General features: G+C 37.5%; 1 protein-coding gene and 1 pseudogene across 2 annotated transcripts in view; one reads left to right on the top strand and one right to left on the bottom strand.

The window, feature by feature from the left end:
- The window catches only part of ARHGAP24 (Rho GTPase activating protein 24), a 674,755-nt gene that overhangs the window by 144,608 nt on the left and 511,393 nt on the right, over positions 1-18,754 (top strand). Inside the window, exon 1 of one of the 2 annotated variants that reach the window (XM_045473448.1) lies at positions 10,417-10,820. The exons of the other annotated variant lie outside the window; for it this stretch is intronic. The gene's annotated coding sequence lies outside the window, so the exon portion shown is untranslated. Of the gene's footprint in view, positions 1-10,416; positions 10,821-18,754 lie in introns of those variants that run through there. 2 annotated transcript variants of the gene reach the window in all.
- LOC123596661 lies at positions 2,908-3,065 on the bottom strand (annotated as a pseudogene).

Raw genomic sequence — 18,754 nt, 5'->3', positions numbered from 1 at the left:
ACAGTCTCCCAGTATATTATTCCAGCTTCTTTGCCCCACCTTTTATAATTCCATTGGTGAAACATCTATTTAGATTCTGGTATGTGTGGCTTTCTAGATCTCATGAAATCATAATATTAACAGTAATCCAGGTTGCATTGCACATTGAACTATGAGCTTTGAATCTTTCATTTTTAAACAACCCTCGTTATCTCCAAAGGATCTCAAATAATTGGCAGTTTCATGAGTATATTGTAAAATGTTTGAACCTCTGTACTTCTAATACACAAACATCAATATAAACATTGTTCATGCCAGAGACTTTGGGTTCTGTGGTATGAAACTGGTGGTCAGGTAGGAGGGCAGTTGAAATCCTCTTGGAACATAAATATATTGAGGGTTGCTAATGAAAGGCTAATTGATGGTAATAGGAATTAGTCAATTTTAATATTGTAATTTATTCAGTGTCACTAAAGCAATTAAGAAAAAGAAAGAAAAAATAATAAAAATAATAAAAATTTTAAAAAATAAAGAGAAAGAAAGAAAAAGGTTTAAATCTCTAAATTCTATTTTGAAAAATCCACCGTTAAGATAAGGTTGTAACATAGCTTGTTTATTAGCATTGTTAAAAATAATGATCAAGTTAATTAAAATTGAATTATAATGGTACCATCTAAATAGACTCATGACAGCCATTTTAATGGGTTCCTTTGAAGGTAGCAATAATAATTAAGCCATTTTGAAACCAGCTCAGTGTTTTTATTTGGAATTCTTTGTGTACATTTCTCTCATGTCCCATTGGTAAAACTGTAATAGCAGGATATATAGACTGTGGACTCTAGAAATAGCTGTGGCCCTGACTGCTCTGTGGTGAACTGTGCATGCTATTTGAGAAGAGTAGTTATGGTCAATGTATGTTATTCCTCTCAACTCGACTCTTCCACCTTCAAAGAGCACTGGTAACACTAAAGGAGAGGGAAGAATCTAAGGCAATGATCCCCAATCTATTTCTAACTCTTTGAGACTCTTTTCATGTCAAAATATTTAAAAGTCTCCTCACACATGTGTAGTTGTTTAGTATCCTGTTGATTAATCAAATGTATAATGAAGCTTTATGGTCTCAGCAGTAATTTGCATTTTCAAGTCACAACTTCTGCACACCTAAGGGAACTATCAGTGAATTCTTGTTTGAGTCTATGATTTGTTAGTTCTCAGACAGAGCTGCTGTATTTTGTTCTTCCTTTTTCCTCTTCCAGAATTGGGCCGGTGGTATTAGCAATCTGGAAAAAAGATAGGTCCCTGTGTTTTGTCAACTTCTTGTAAGTCAGTCGTCTGAGCAGGAAGTTGGGAAAAAAGAGAGGGAATTACCATGGTGTAGATATCAACACATCTGACACCTACTTGCTCCTTGCATGAGGATGTGTTTCTTAGAATTTACTATAAATTTCTACTTTATGTATTTGTTTCTGTAATTGGAACAAAATAAAATTAAAGGAAGAATTAAGCTGGATATTTATTTTTTGCCCCTGATTCTGTGAATATTGAGACTTTATGTAATGAATAACTAAAAGCTTATTATTATATGGTAAATAAATTTTGACTTGACTGGGCTTAGGAGTGATCAATGACATTAGTAAACATTGCTCAATGTAGATAATTTATTAATCTTCTTATTGCAGCCTTTTAAGTAAATAATTTATTTTTTATTATGAAGCTTCATGGTTGCTCAAAAACCACACAAAATTCTGATAAATACCCATAGGTTGACTTATTAAGGCTACTAATGAGCCTTAATAAAGAGTCATGGTGTTGTAGGTTGTTATAAAGCTGTGTGTTCATGGACTGTGTGTTCATCTGAGCACATTGTGTTTCATCCTGGATAGGACTATTTTTGTAGGTGACCCCTGCATCTATTAAATAAAATAATGCAATCATAAGGTCGCTAAACTTAACTTGATAAAATGTAAATGCAATTTTTTTACTATTAATGGGTTTGTATACATTATGATTTTTTTAAAGAAGCATAAGCAGTAATTACAAACTCAAATTGGGTATAACATGGGTCATTAACAACATTCACATAAAGAGTTGAATTTTTGGCCTATTGGATGTTATATTTAGAAATCACTTTTCTTGAAAAAATAATCTCAGAATATGATAATCTATTAAAAGAAATTGTATGTAGACAACACTAAATTTAGACAAGCATTTTAGCTCTAAAGTTGATTTTTTCATTAATAAAATTAAAGAACATTATTGCTATAATCTTCTTTTCATTGAAATATTAACATAAGTCCTTCATTGCAAAAATTCTAAATTAAAATTATCTCTGTGCAAAATGCAACTAGATTCCGATTGTAATTTGATTTTAATTTTTTAAAAATACAATGGGGCATATCATGAAGAATTAATACGTCATTTTTTATGTAGCAAGTAGCTTAGTCTTAAATAGTTGTCTTATAATATTAATTTTATAAAAGTCTAATGAAATGGGCATTTGTACAATGATCCTCCAAAAAGAGAAGAATGATAGGGGGAAAAAGTTACTTTTGAATCACTTTTAAGCCTACAGATTATATTTTTCTAAATTTTGTCAGGTTTTGTCATAAATAAGTATGGGAAACTTTAGCCTAAATGTATGTGGTTTAGAACTTCATAAGCAATCAAAGCTAAAGATTAAAATTAAAAGAATTTGTTGTTGTTTTGGGCTTTCCCGGTGTAGTTTTCAATCCAGAAAATATTTCAATATTTATAAACTGATTTTCAGAAGATTTGATACTATCACTAAATTTGTCATGTATTTATAGTGAGTGTTTTTTCTATTATTATGGAAACCAGAGATTTCTAATATAGTTCAAAACCAGAGATTCTGTGCAATGCATGCTAAGAAAAACTCATGTGGTAAGTACCTGGGCAATTTTCACATTAAACAGGTTCATTGTCTTCTGGCTAAAAACCAATGCATTAAAAATTTTAAAAATAAGTGAAAAAAAAGGTAAAATATGTCAAAATGTCTTTACAGACTGGTTAAAGTCAAGGCTAGCTTCTGTTTACACTTGATCTTAGCCAAAAGGCCGAGAAGCGATGGGCTAGCTTCTGTTTAAAGTAGTGAAATAACATTACTATATGAAGAGTTAAGTCTTTTGTTTGTGTGTGAAGATGATGGCCTTAACTTTCAGAGGCTAGATACGAGCTGAGAATAAGCTACTGTATTGTAGGATTACTTCTGCACTACCTTAGAAGAAAAAAGACAGATTTACTCTAAACCTTTTTAATTCACTCATTCTCAGTGGTTAAATATAAGTTTCATGAAGGCACAGATCACATCTGAATTGACTTTGCATTTTGCACAGGCGTTGCATTTGGGAGGTGTTGAACATCTCTGGCCTGTGTAAAGGATCCATCCATGTACAAATTTGCTCATTTCTCCCAATATTATTTTTCCTTAAAAATTACCAACATTGGGCTTAACTACACTGTACTTCTAATTCCTTGTATAGTGCCATAGTATCCACAGCAGTTTACAGGGTAAAATTTACATTAATAATGAATGTTTAGGTACTGACTAACATCTAGGCTTTAGTCTTTAGGATCTGAGTCTCCACCCAGTAGGATCAATGGAAGTCCCCATCCCCAATGAGCCTCTTGCCTACCTCTCACAGGGTATAGGCATCTTATGTCTTCTCCTTGGGGGTTATGATATTTTCCTGCCACATATTTCTCTGCTAGTGTCTGCTCTCTTACCTGGTGGCTTTAGTCTGCCCCAGGGTTGGACATGGAAGGCACATCTGAGTTTGATCTTGCTGTAGCTGCAGCTGACTTTTATAGATGTTGCATACCTCCTGCTCCCAGTTGAGATAGGAGATTCTTTCTCTAAGCAGATCTTAAAACTATTTTATTGGGCTCCCTAAAAGGGTGCTCACATTCTCTGTCTTGTTTGTTTGTTTTGGAAATCCCCTTTCTTGAGGAATTTGAGATCATTTTCCCAAGTTGGGTTCAAAAGACCTTTGATGGGACTTAAGTGATGTCCCCTCGAAAAGCATTCTTCTTTCTTAAAAATGCATCAGTGTCTTGGGCTGAAGTTTTGGGACTTCAATTTACATCTCCTGGGACAATTTCCACTAGAATTTAGCAGTTTCTTTTACTGGTGTCTCCATTCAGGAATAAAGTACGCTGGGCAGAATCTTCCACTGAAGACGTCCAGGACAGACTGAGAAAGCCCAGCATTCAGAAACCCCACCTTTGTTCTCCTCAGCCTCAACCCCAGCTTAGACCACCATACTCCCAGACTAACCTGTCTGCTCTTGCAAAGTAAGGCCTCACAAGCTTGCTTGCTACTGTTTTAAACTTTGAAAAAGCAAAGACATTTGAGACAAGAAAATAGATGGAGAGAATAACTTCGTAGTCTTATTTTTTTTGTCTGCTCAATAGCCCACATCTTCTTAAAATGTTTTTAATTTTAATTCCAGTATAGTTAACATACAGTGTTACATTAGTTTCAGGTGTATAATATAGTGATTCAGTAATTCTATACATTACTCAGACATGATATGTGTACTCTTTAATCTCCTTCTCCTATTTCACCCATCCTCCCACCCACCTTCCCTCTAGTAACCATCAGTTTGTTCTCTATACTTAAGAATCTCTTTCTTTGTCTCTTTTTCTTTCTTCAGTTCTTTTCTGAAATTCCACATATGAGTGAAATCATATGATATTTGTCTTATTTTGATGTATCTATTTCACTTAGTATTATGCTCTCTAGCTGCATTCATGTTGTTGCAAATGGCAAGATTTCATTCTTTTTTATGGCTGAATAATATTCCATTGTATGTATATACACACACACACACACACACACACACACACACCATTGTGTATATACACCACTGTGTATATATGTATATATATATGTATGTATATATATATGTATATGTATATATGTGTATATATGTATATATGTATATGTATATATACATATATATGTATATATATGTATGTATATATATATGTGTGTGTATACACACACACAAACACACACACACACACACCCCATATTTTATCTATCCATTTATCTATCAATGGATACTTGGCTGCTTCCATAATTTTGCAATTGTAAATAATACTGCAATAAACATAGGGGTGCATATATTCTTTCATTATAGTGTTTTTGTTAATAACCCACATCTTGAACTGCCATTTGGTCATTGTCTTCCTGAAATATTCTCCTAGTTTATTTTATATATACATGACACTTCCATTAGCCATATGTAAATATTAACAATTTAACTTCTTTCTGCCTGTGTATAAGGCATAGGGAACTATTTTTAAAGTTATACATAATTTAGGTAGCCATAAGTAAACAATTCTTGGGAACAGAATGATTTTATTTCAATGGTAGTATTTAATGTTCTACAAAACACAAACTTATTGAGAAGATTCTGACATTAGCTTGCAATCTATAATAAGGTATGTGTGTTGAGAGTAAGCCCATTTTGCTATTACTCAGGTACTCAAATGGAATTAAATTTTAAAATATTTTAAGTTTTATCCCAGTTTTATGTTAAGAGTTGAGTCTACAAGTGGAAATTTGCATGTCTGGAAGAATGCTTTACTTTATGGACGTGCATGTGTGATAGGAGTATGCATGGTATGAGTGTGTGTGTATGTGTGTGTGCACATGCATGTACATGGATGCCTGTACTCATGGGTGAGTAGAGAAAGGAGATGATGTGGTGAGCAGAGATGTGAATGATGGGAAAATGCAGGCTATTTTAGAGAAATTGAGTCAGCAACACAAGGAAACTCTAGAATAGTAAGTGAGAGATTTAGAAATGGCCACTAAAAGTATAATGAGATTTTTCTGGGAGCTGACTGGGCATGGGGCATCTGCATATCTTGGAAGGGAGAGTTTAGTTCTTTAATAGAATCCAGTAGACTCCTGAGTCTAGGTCTAAACAGTATTGAAGAAAACCATTTTAATTGGAAACTAAGGTTTGAATTTATGGCCCAGGCAAAAAGAACTTTACTTTGGTTAGTAATATGATTCAAACTGTTATATAAGATAGGTGCATACAAAGCAGTGAAGAATCAGTTAGACATATTAAAAATGTTAATACTTATCTCTGAATGGTGATATCATAGCAATTTTTAATTTCTTCTTTCTATGCTTCTTTGTGGCTACTAGTTTCATGAGTTAATATATATTAATTTTGTAATTAGGCAAGAAACCAGCAAACATTATTTTGAAAATAAATTTAATCAATTTAATCAATTTAATACGTGGTGTTTTGTTTTTTTTTTTCCTGTTGTTGTTGTTGTTTTGGGTATGATCTAATCTGGCAGTCTAAGGGATGATGGAGTGTGACATAGGCTACCACCAAAATATGCCAATTAAATAGTGATGGTTGGTACTATGCTCCACTCAGGATCTAAAGAGGCATATAGCATGCTTCACTTTTAAAGGACTTGACTGGGGCGCCTGGGTGGCTCAGTCGGTTAAGCGTCCGACTTCAGCTCAGGTCACGATCTCGCAGTCCGTGAGTTCGAGCCCCGCATCAGGCTCTGGGCTGACGGCTCAGAGCCTGGAGCCTGCTTCCGATTCTGTGTCTCCCTCTCTCTCTGCCCCTCCCCCATTCATGCTCTGTCTCTCTCTGTCCCCAAAATAAATAAACATTAAAAAAATAAATAAATAAAGGACTTGACTTACAGAAGGCCTATGATGGAATTATAAAGGCAGGAAGAACTCTAATGCCACAGTAGCCCTTCTCTTTTGTAATCTCCTGCATTATCTTGCTCATGGGGATTTAGTTGGATTCCTTTGGTCCCACCATTTTTAATAGTAGTGATACATCCCCTTTCCCTAAATTGTGTGATCCATAGTTTTGGGGACAGTAGGCATGAAACTCCCTCAGTCTCTTCCAACCTTATTTAGCTAAGACAAAACTGGACTTTATCAAAAAGGAACTTCTACAAGGAAATGAAAACACAAAACCAGACATTTTGAAATAGATGGGTTTTAAAGCACAGCCTTCTATCTTAATACTGAAATCAGATCTTGGCATATTTCAGTACCCACACAAATTCTGCATTGTTGGTGAGAGCCTGAAGGAAATGTTAGGATTTTGGCAGTTGTTGACTATTCAGTTTTGTTACTATGTTTTTTGCCCTCTTAGGAATGTATTTTTCCCCAAAAGAAAACATAATTAAAGAGTCCCAGTATCTGATATTAATGGCCAAGTGGGTAACATGACAATACATTACTCTATGCTAAGGTCTTCAAAGAATCTGGCAAGGAATCTGGTGAAAAACTGAAAATTTTAAAGTAGTAAAGTGTACTAAAACATGTTTTTAATCTATATGTGTTTTATTTTATAACTGGAAATTTGTACCTCTTGATTCATTTCACCTATTTCACCTACCCCCACCCCCATCCTTATATGTTTAAAAAAATTTTTTTTAACCTTTATTTATTTTTGAGACAGAGAGAGACAGAGCATGAACGGGGGAGGGTCAGAGAGAGAGGGAGACACAGAATCCGAAACAGGCTCCAGGCTTTGAGCTGTCAGCACAGAGCCCGATGCGGGGCTTGAACTCACAGACCGTGAGATCATGACCTGAGCTGAAGTCGGACGCTTAACCTACTGAGCCACCCAGGCGCCCCCCATCCTTATATGTTTAATAGTACCTTTTGACTCAGGTATTTGAAACATTAGACAACGTGATTGTGCAAAGTCTTGTTGAGGTTCCTCTAAGTCAATTCCAATCAAAGTGGCCTGACAGAAACAGTATCCAGGGGACTCTGTCTATGGACGCTCCTTTGTCCTTGACTCTGGCAATACTGATACTCCAACTTGTCCAAGTGTAGTGAGACCATTATCTTCATTCTCTCCTCCTTCTCCTCTTTCTCCTCTTCCTTTTGCACTTTTAGGTCCCTGAAATCCCCTTGGTCCTGGAGGTATTTCACTTCTCCCTTGTAAATCTGAGGTCCCTCAAACCCTGCCTGCCTTTTATACTGACTTTCATATACCCTTCTGAGGAATCCTTCTGACTTAGGGATCTTTAGGAAAGTTATCTTTCGCCCTTGAAACATTTGTGGGTTTTGTGGAGTTTATCACAAGCATGCTTTTAACTCGGAATTGAGTTGACTGCTAAAATTCAGCTTTAAGTGATGCCCTGGGCAAGTTCTCCCTTGATGCTCTGGGAATTGAATGACAGACACCATCTTCCCTGGAGTCTGGATCAATCACATCAGCAGGCTCTTTTGGTTAGAGTCTTTTACATCTCTAAAAGTTTATTTCTCCTTTAAAGTCCTACAGTTTGGGGGCGCCTGGGTGGCGCAGTCGGTTAAGTGTCCGACTTCAGCCAGGTCACGATCTCGCGGTCCGTGAGTTTGAGCCCCGCGTCGGGCTCTGGGCTGATGGCTCAGAGCCTGGAGCCTGTTTCCGATTCTGTGTCTCCCTCTCTCTCTGCCCCTCCCCCATTTATGCTCTGTCTCTCTCTGTCCCAAAAATAAATAAACGTTGAAAAAAAAATTAAAGTCCTACAGTTTGTATAAGTGATGTCTACCAGTCCCAATTAACCACAAATAAGAGAGAAAGTCCACAGAACAAGGAAGTGTTTTCTAATCTGGGTTATACTCTCTAGTAACAAAGACCTTTGCTAAATCCCTAAGGCTTTCTGGAAAAGGAATACAGTGCCCTTGTCTTTCTGTAGAGAAGTGAGAGGGAAAGAGTGGGGCTTTGGTAGATATAACTCCCCTGTGCTTAATCCTCAGGTGAAAATCTTCCTATCCTTCAGTTGTATTGTCTAGCTTAAGATAATCACATACATCACACATGTCAATGAAGTGATGGTAAATGGAAAGCATGGACACCGAAGTCAGAAGATGAGAAGGGCAATGTTTGAGTATAAGGCTGTGTCCCGAGGCATGTCTTAACCTTTTGGATTAGGGACTAACCCAGTAACTACCCTGAGCTCAATTATGTATTGTCTTGAGTCTAAATTGCTCGGGGTAATAATTGTTAGGTCCTGAAATAGGTTACTGACATGATAGTTTCCTTGTCTTCTTTAAATGTCACGATCTTGAATCATACTTATTGACACTTGTCTTCCTGAGGCTTTTGAGTACATCAAGTGTGTGCAGATTTCATTTTGGTTAATTTAATTGTTTTCCAGCTTTCATCTAAAACTGCCCATCGGCATTTACCTGCCAGGATGTAGCTGGAACTCATAAAGCCTTATGGGTTGATAAAGGTCATTTATTCCTACCAATTAGAAAATAAGCTACCTTGCTTCTGGTTAGGAATTCCAAGCACATTTTAAAAAAGGAAATGCCAAAAGAGAACCCCTCCTCCCCCTGCAGAACTTAATTTGACTCATTAAAGGGCTGAGAATTCTCTAGCCAGAAAATCAATTTTTTAGCGGGGCATCAGGTTGGGATGGGGCAGATCACCAGGAAGAAAAACTCCAAGGAAGAGATAAAAGAGAGGGAAAAACAAACAAACAAACAAACCAACCAACCAACCAACCAACCTAAGAGTCTACATAGGCTTTTATTTTTGGTGTTTCTAAATTTGCACATATGTTCTTCTATATCACTGCAGATTTCTGATGAGAACACTTTTATTTTATGTCTTAAAGAAATCTGATGATGATTTGTAAGCAATCTAAAGCAGAGATCTTTATAAAGCTTTTTGAAATAATAATACTGGCATTCCAGATAACCTATGTTGTAAGATCTAGATTTGAAATAGGCATTTTTTGGTAGTGGTGGGAAGAGAAGGGGTTCCATCAGCCAAAATTTTACTACCCTGTCCCTTCTCTCATACTTTGCAATTCTGAGAGCTCTTAAACCATGGTAAGGAGGTGATTATGCTTTCCATTTCTCCAAGGATCTGAGAGCATCCATCTAAATAAGCATTTCTAGGAATGCAGGTTTAAAGACTCAGGTAATTCTGATTGGAGAAATAAGATTTTACAGAGAGAGCTGAGGGAAGCAGGTGAAACCTACTATGTGTGGGGTTTGGCCAAAGAAATGCAGGGCTCCTGGAAGGCAGGAGACAAGTATTTTTCATTCTTCTCCTCACCCAGAGTCCCAGATCTGGTGACCGATACATATCTATGATACGTAAGAAATGAAACGAGTAATGCCAGCTACGGGGGGACAGAGGCAGGGTGGGCTCTCTCTGGTGGGGGCGGGGGGGGGGGGCGGGAACCGGGCGTCGGGCTGTGTTACTCAGCCTAGGAGATAACCTAGCGGTGAGACGCAAGGGCCAGGGCACCGTTCTTCCCTGACTCCCCAGTAGTGCGGCTCGAATCTTCTAAAGCTGCCAGTTGCCAAATGAAATCTGAAACCCTGGGCTGCGTCTGAGGGTTGGCCCTGCTCAGTTGTTCCAGCCTCTTGTACTGTATATTTACACATTCACACACAATCACTCTTTCTAACTTCTGGGACTCTTTGCGCAACTGCTAGGATTTCTCAAGTGCATGTGGCAACTCAGCCCAGCTCCGGGGGAAACCGGCGGGACTCCGGAGGGTCTCCAAGGCCCGGGGAGCTGTCAGGACTGCTGCGGGGACAGGAGAGGATCGAGACGTGGGCAGTGGTGGGGGGAAACACCCACAACTTTCCACCCCAGCTGCAGCTCTTTCGGCCGCTGCGTATTTCCTCTGAAACCACAGCTGCTGAGCAACCAAGTGCATGGGGCACAGCACGTCCCCTTGTTGTGGGAAGTAAAGTAGCTTTCCCTCCTCTCTTTTTTCTTTTCCCTTTCCTTCGGCTCGTCCTGGGAGCTTTTCCCTCCAGAGCAGCCGCAGTCCTGTGTCCGTCGAGTGCTCCAAGCGGGGTAGGTGACGCTGCGCGGGGGTGTGCGCCGGGGCCACCGCGGGAGGCTGAGATAGCCGAGGCGGCGCTCGGGGGCTGCTGGCACAGCTGCCTGCGACAGGGAGGGGGCTGCTGGGGGCGAGGAGGGATCGCCGGAATCCCATGCTGGTGCTGTGTGTGTGTGTGTGTGTGTGTGTGTGTGTGTGTGTGTGTGTACGCGCGCGCGCGCGCTCGGGGCAGTCGCGCTTGTGTGTGTGTTGAGAAACAATGTTCTTATTTTTAAAAGGAAGAAAAGGCGTAAATGGTAGTATGTATTTCTGTCGTAAAAATAGATGGAATTAATAAAAACTGTGCAGTTCAGCTCCCTTGCTATCCATCCTTCCTTCTCCCACCGCGCCTCCCGTTTGTTTCCCCTAGTGTCTTATGAGAGATTCCTAGATAACAGGCATACAGAGGTAGGTTTTAATAATGAACACTTTTATTGCAAACATAAAATGACAGGGAATCTTTGGTGAATTTTAAGCCACCCAAAAGAATCTAGATTTTTTAAAAAACTTTCTGAAGATGTATCCATCCTCTCTGAAATATAAATATATAATTTATTCTCATTAAAAAATACTTCAGACTGTATTTCTTTTTAAGTTGACCAATTAGAAGGGGAGATAATATTACTCTTGGAATAATATTTCTTAGCGATACTAGGTTTCAATACTACCTAGTAATAGGGAATCCAGACTCCCTTGTAGTTAAAATATAAATTAAATGTTTCTTTAATTCATTCAAATTAAAAGATAATCTCCAAACTATTTCTCTTTCTATCATAGCTTTTGTTATTCTTCTTTTTTTTTTTTTTTAACCTTAGCAAGACATCATCATTTGATCTCTTTCTAAAAAAAGGAAATAAATCATGCTGGGTATTTAAAAAAAAAAAAAGTTGTAAGGCGTTTGCATATCCATAAGTAAAACAATATGTGTTGCTGTGTCTACTAAGGAAGACAAATTAATTGAAATCCAGGGATATTTACAGTACAGTTAAGAGCTTTACTCAATTACTGAGAAGATGGACAGACAGATTAAATACAAACAATCTGTCCCCTGATTTTAATTAGAACTGAAAACCAACCCTTAAGGGCAAGAATGGATGTTGGTATTAAGTTGGGCATCATAAAACGCAGGGAATTAATATATTAGAAAAAGCCAGAAAACAAGTATAAAGCCACATCAGACTTGTTAAGATCTCGCTCTCCCTTTTAAATTTCTTAATACTTCCTCTTCTCTGGGGACATTTCAACTTCTAAGAGAGCCTAACAATACAATTCCCCTTTTTGTCTTTCTTGAGTGCCTGACCTTCAGGTAGCAAGTCAAGAAATCTGTTCTTTAGATCCATTACTGACTTGTCAGAGAAGTCACCTTAGACATCTTGGAAGACTGAGATATTGACAAAACTTTAAAGTAAATAACATTCTCCTTCCACTCAGAAGAGATATGTTCTTGGTGGAAGACCTTTCAGTGATTGGAATAAGGGATAAACTATGAGTTGTTCAAATCTGGAATTTAGTTTGAGGTATGTGTAAGGAATATACAATAGTCTGATAAAAGGAAGGAGATTCTGTAATTTTTTTCTACATCTGAAAGGCTGTTGAAACTCAGTCTGTCCTTGGCTTTCAACTGTATTATTTTGTTTTATTACTTAATCATAGGTATTTGGAATTGAGAGGTGGATGGTCTCTCAGTAGTGTTCTTTTGGGCTGTATATACTGGTGAATTTGAACCGTTTTGAAAATAAAACTTGATAATAAGTGAGGAAGAACTAAGTTCTCAAGAAAAAAAAAATCACTGCAGAACAAATAGCACTGTACCCTTCCAGACAAGAATGGTACATTTAAGTGTAAAAGTAAAAAAGTGTTGTGAGCTTAAATCTCCAGTGAAATCTTTTCAGGTTTTGCTTGGTATAGTAATGGCCAAAGCTCTGGGAGTTTTTACTGGTCATGGCTTCATTTACTGTGTGATCTTGGACTCTCTAGGATGGAGTTTAGGGGTTAAGGGAAAGGGCAGGAAGGGTAAAGAATGTGCAACAGGTGGTAATAAGTGGTTTGAGTCTGATTACTTTGCTGTCTTGGCCAAAGCCTATTTAGTGTTTACCAACAGTGCCCTTAGTAGTTTTGTTGTGACCTACTGGCCCATTTAAGTGCATTTTCTTTCTGGCTCTGTTAGTGTCCGGGTTGGTTTCATAGGGCTAAAAGCAGGCAGAGCTGCTGCAAAATCCAGACCATGGATTTTGTTTCTGTTTTTAGTGTTTGCAGTGCTGTAGGACCATCTTACTTACCTGTACTTATTTTCCTGTGGCATTTTCAGGCAGGTGGTAAAGGGTTCTTTTCCTATGAGTTGAGCTTACATAATGCTGATTGCTTCTTTCTGCCATGTGTCAAGTTTTGGTAATGGTGAGTGTTTTGGAAAAACAAGAGGGAGAAGGTGGCTAGAGCCTCACCTTGGAGTCCAGTGGAAGGGACAGCCCCTCAATTAGTCACACATGGGCATGGAGGAGGTTAACAATAACAAGAACCTGGGGCATCCTTTCTACAATGGTCATATTTTACTGAGAAAAAAAGCATAAGAGATTTAAAAATCAAAGATACTTGTTTATTCTTTAATCCATGGCTGAAGGATTAAGATTTCTCCCAGATGGAAAAAGGTATTTAAAAATAAAATTGTAAATAGTCAACTTAGCCATGAAGTTAATGCTCTTCATGTGAAGAGTTGGAGCCTCAGATTGAGTCTGGAAATGGTGACCCATCTGTCTTCATTACTCAGACTCAAACTTTATAAGATTATGATGGTTTCAGCGGCTAAGTAAAAGCACATTTGGACGTGGGGAAATTGTTCTGGTGAGATTCAAGGAATGTTCAGTTTTCAGAGGTTATTGTGTACATATGTGCTTTAAAGCAGCATCTACACTGAACTGTGGCAATGCTACAATTAACCTTTATAAAGGGCAAATCTAATTGTGTCAATCCCTTATTCTAAAACCTTTGATGGATCCCAGGATCCCAACAACCTACAGCATTAACTTTAAACTCTTCAATATAGTGACTAAAAGCTTCTCAAAACCCTTCCTTTTTAGCTTCTCCTTCCTGCACAATGGCTCCTCATTGTTCACACTTTTGATTTTTTTTTTTTGCTAATGGATCTCCTTTCTCCAGGAATTCCCTTTGCCTGGAAAGTCCCACTTGATTCTTGGTGGTCCATTTCAACTGGAACTTCCTTTGGGAGAATTTACGCAATTCTATGTAGAAATAATTCATCATTTCATCTTGTCTGCTTCCGTGGTGTTTTGAACATGCTTTCAATAGTTTTTAAAATAATTTTTATTTTTGAAACATTACTACCAACCAACTACAGTGTGTTCCTTTATAGGTATATTGGTGGTGGGGGACCCACTTGTATCCTAGTGTCCAGCCCAATGGCTGAAACATATAGTAGACACATGTTAATGTTTCCTTAATAAATGGGCAAGCAAAGTTATGAATGAATAAAGTACTAGTGGACTCCGATTTATGCAGATAATTTTTTCCCCAAAGGTCCCATTTGAAAAATATCTATTTGGACTCAGAGTTTACTTTCCAAAAGTAACAAGGCAACAAACATAATTCACTTTCTAGACCTGCCCACACATGCCTATTTAATTCTATAATAGATGAAAATTGTGCTTTTGAAATTATAAAGCAAAAGCAAAACAAAATGAAAAACTACTTGGAATCATCTTTTTCTTTTGAAAATCACAAAGTACTCTTGAGTTTAAAGGTAATAGAAACACTTATAATAGATACACATTTTTCACAGTTGTTTTTTATATTGTACTATGAAATCTGTAATTGATCAAATCCCAGTGGGAGGTCCTGGATTTGGCTGTGAGGAGTAATAATGGAGTTAAATTTGGAAATTCTGTTGCCTGTAGATGGGCAATAATTTTAATTAATCAAACAAAATAGAAATACTAATTTTGGCTATTTAATAATTATCTTGAGTGCTAGTGCCTGAAGGAAGTTGGATTTAATTAAAGGAGAATGTGGAGGTGGCTGGAGAGGAGGAAATTCAGAAGGGCATCTTTTTTCATGTTACTGATTTTTTTTTAAATTTCTTTTCATCTCATTTGAACACTTTGGCAAATCCAGTGTTTCCTTTTGAAAAAAATTCCTATTCTACAGTTATTTCTGCTGCCTGACATGTAGAAGGAGGTTGTTCTCCATTTCAGCCGAACTACAAATTGGCTTATTTCATTTTCAGAGCAGTGATACCTCTGTCACTTGCATACTTCTTCTGTTTAGCACAGGGATCATTTTTCAATCAAGAATGCATAATACTTGTGCTTTAGGCACCAGCCAGGGACCTTAAGGTCAAGTTGTTCCTTATATAGTATATCTGAGAAGACTGAAAGAGCAAACATTGGTATTTCAGAGTAATAGTCTACTTTATTTCTACTCTAAATCTTCCACGCTCTCTATTTTTATCAAAGCGTATGACCAGAAGTTTACCTGTCCCACTCACATTACAACACCTTTTGGTTAGGTTGTCTTCATCACACAGTCCTTTAATGTAGCGCTCTATTTCTTTTTACTGAGAGTCAGCATAAAAGAGGCTGCATGGAAAATATTTTGGCACTTTTTGTTATGTATTCCCATAGTCTTTAGATAAGGATCTCCATAAATTAGTTTTTGCTTTTACTGCTTTAAAAAGTGTTGCTCTTCTGATTAGCTAGTGTTGTTTCTTTTGTTAGAAGAAAAGAGAGTAAGAAATCACCACGTTTCTCATGTTGGCTTGTCACCCAAGAAGCTCACCTAATGTAACAAGAAAATCAGAACAAACTTTGATGCTCAGTTGTACCCTGGTCAATCTTCTTATGACACAGTTTGCATCCTTCTGGCCCTATTTTTATGCACCTATCATACCCATACCCTTTAACTAAGTTAACTCAAATCCATTATGGAAATAGATTGAATTGTCTTCCTTGTGTGTGTGTGTGTGTGTGTGTGTGTGTGTGTGTGTGTGCGTATTACTCTTTTTAGACTTGTAGTTAAATATTTATAAATCTCTATTTTGTAACTTCAGTACAGTAATTGGGAGCCAATAATTTTTCCAGATCCTTATGTGTGTGTGTGTGTGTGTGTGTGTGTGTGTGTGTGTGTCTGTCTGTGTGGTTCCTAAAAACATTCTAGGTACTGTTTTTATACTCCTGATGAATAAAATAGACTTGCCCCAAATGTTGCATTTCTTGAAAAACTTAGGAGTCATATGAATAATTTTGAAAATAGATATTTAGGACCAAACATGTGACTTCTTTTCAATACATGTATCACAAATGTATGGAAGAGTGCCCTTAGGGATATTTCTGAGAAACAGAAGTGAAAACTTTCTTTTTGTTACAAATGAAATCTATCAGTAAATCGAGGCTTGTACCCTATACCTAGGGTGGTTTTCTGCCTATCATATTGAGTTTTCAGAAACAAAGTAATTTTTCAAATTTCTTAACGTGTAAAAATAGCTCTAATTTTGTCCTGAATTTTTTTTCTCTCTTTGAGTCTCACAGACTCACATAATGATAATCACTCTAATGAATTAAGTACCTACCAAGTACCAAACATTCCATGAGATGTTTTTACATATATGACTTGTAATTCTAGAAGTAGTTAGAAGTAATTAGTAATTCCAGTAGTAATATCTGTTCTATCTAATTCAGATATTAGTAGTCCCATTGCATGAGAAAGTTTACACTTGGAGAGATAAACAAGCTCACCTAAAGTAACACAGAAGCGGTAGAGTCAAGAACCAAAACTATGTCTACCTAAATCCAGATAGCCTGTTCTATTTACAATGGTACCTTCCTCTTGGTCCTTTTCTCTTCAATTATTAATTTTAAAATCATAAAAGTCTGTGTGTTTTATAAGTTTGGCATATAGTAAGGACCCTGGTCTCAACCTGATATCCATGAACTGGCCTTGGAAGTCTCTTATGGCTCTTTCAGGTGACAATATTCTTGTGCTGATGAGTGGAGGGGGGGTGGGGAGGGGCTGGGATGAGTTACCACTATCTTGGTTCTCCTGTGAGAGAAGAATCCAGCAACCTCAGACTCGTAACTCAATCTGTAGTGATCAGCCTAATCAGAGATTATTTTCTGGTAAGAAGTAAATAGAAAAGGTATGATCCATGGGACTTAAGTGATCTATCCCCATTATTTAATTCTCATATATGGGACATATGCCCCAGGGAAGTCTGTGAGCAAATACCTGGAGTGGAAGAATGAGAATGTGCAAGTGGTCCTTGGTCTGAGGATTGGAAACCCAATTTAGGAAAGCTGAAATATAGCAGGAACGGATAATGTTGTTGGAGGTAGCTACTGAGAAGGGGAGAAAAGTTGAGTTGGTGGTGGTAGTACTCACTGGTCACAAGTAATTGAAATAAGCAATAGGGGGAGTCATTTGCAAGCCAATCTTTCCCAAGGAAGGACATTTACTACAGGAATGGTTGGAATTCATCTCAGTCTTGTTTGTAAAGATGCCTACAAAAGGGAATTCTCCATCCTTCTTGAGGAGTCATCTTTGATTGTTTCATTGTGTTTTCCAAACAATGGCTTAAAAATTTCTCATATGAAGGAATTTGTAGCAAGAAAAGATGAGTCAGAGAGGTCAAAAGAGCATGGTGTTATCTTGTTGCACTTAATTTCATAAATCTAGAATTTAGCTATGTGAATGCCACCTTCATAGTTTCATTTTGGTTCTAGAATCCCATTTGTAGTTTAATTGTTATACAAAATAGTCAATGCAATGTTCATGATTTTATATAAAGGCATTATGGGGTACGCAAAAAGCCTCAGCCTTCTCACAGTTATGATTTGCTGATTAAATACTTCATTTTTTTGGTAACAACTTACAATTTCATCATGGAATAACTTTTCTGTATCTTTGGAGTTACATTCAAGTTGGCAGGTTCCATGGTGGAGCGTTGGTTTTTGGTGCTTAGAGTTAGGTGGAAGCCACACGGAATTGTCTGGGACAGGAGTTCTGAGAGCTTCTGCACAACAGATGGAGCTGGCAGAGAAGATGGATGGGAGAAGGGCAGGAGCAAGGTCATAGGATAACTTGGTATTCTCAAAAGCTGAGGAATAAGGAGGAAAGGCAACTCCAGAGACAGCACTGGGAACTAGAAGCCAGGAGAAGGGAGGCCGTGTATGGTGTGGCAACAGAGAATTCTGTCTCTATCTAATAAAATATAACAATTACCGAAGCCTTACTATGTGCTTAGTTATGCCAAGCACTTGTGATGGGTCATCATCTTCTTTAATCCTCACAGCTCCCACATGAGGAGGCCCTATTATTATCCCTCTTTTATAGATGCAAAAACTGAAACTTGGAGAGGCTTAGTAACATCACAGTCACTACAACTAAGTAGTAGATCTGGGATTTAGGTCTAAAATATCTCATTCCAAGGGAGCAATCTTTACCAGTATGCTCTGGAATTAGGCTTGTGTTCCATCATGGCTCTGATACGCACAAATCTTGTGACCTTGGGCAAGTTACATTAATACCCTTGAACCACAAATTTCCCCTCTGTGAATATGGGCATTTAATAATACCTACTTCATAACGTTATTATGGGTTTTTAATTTATGAAGTGAGCAGTGATTGTAAAGAGACTGGAAGGGTACCTGGCACCTGGTAAGTATCAATGCATGTCAACAGTTACTATTATTAAATTAAATGATGAACATGAGAGTCCTGAGCAGGATTTTTCAAGCTGTGTTCATAAAATCAAGTTAATGGTTCATGACCAATGTTTCTTTTTAAATGAAAACGAATAGAAGAGAATGGAATAGAATGGGGAAAAGTCAGGATTCATTGTATATAGTAAAAGTAAGAATTGATTCATATGTCTTAATTCTGTTTTGTGTATATGTGCATTTTG

This window comes from Leopardus geoffroyi, chromosome B1 (genome assembly GCF_018350155.1).
Source record: "Leopardus geoffroyi isolate Oge1 chromosome B1, O.geoffroyi_Oge1_pat1.0, whole genome shotgun sequence".
NCBI classification, from domain to species: Eukaryota; Metazoa; Chordata; class Mammalia; order Carnivora; family Felidae; genus Leopardus; species Leopardus geoffroyi.
The sequence above is the reverse complement of the archived record's forward strand: the minus strand, read 5'-3'. Positions and strand labels throughout refer to the sequence as shown.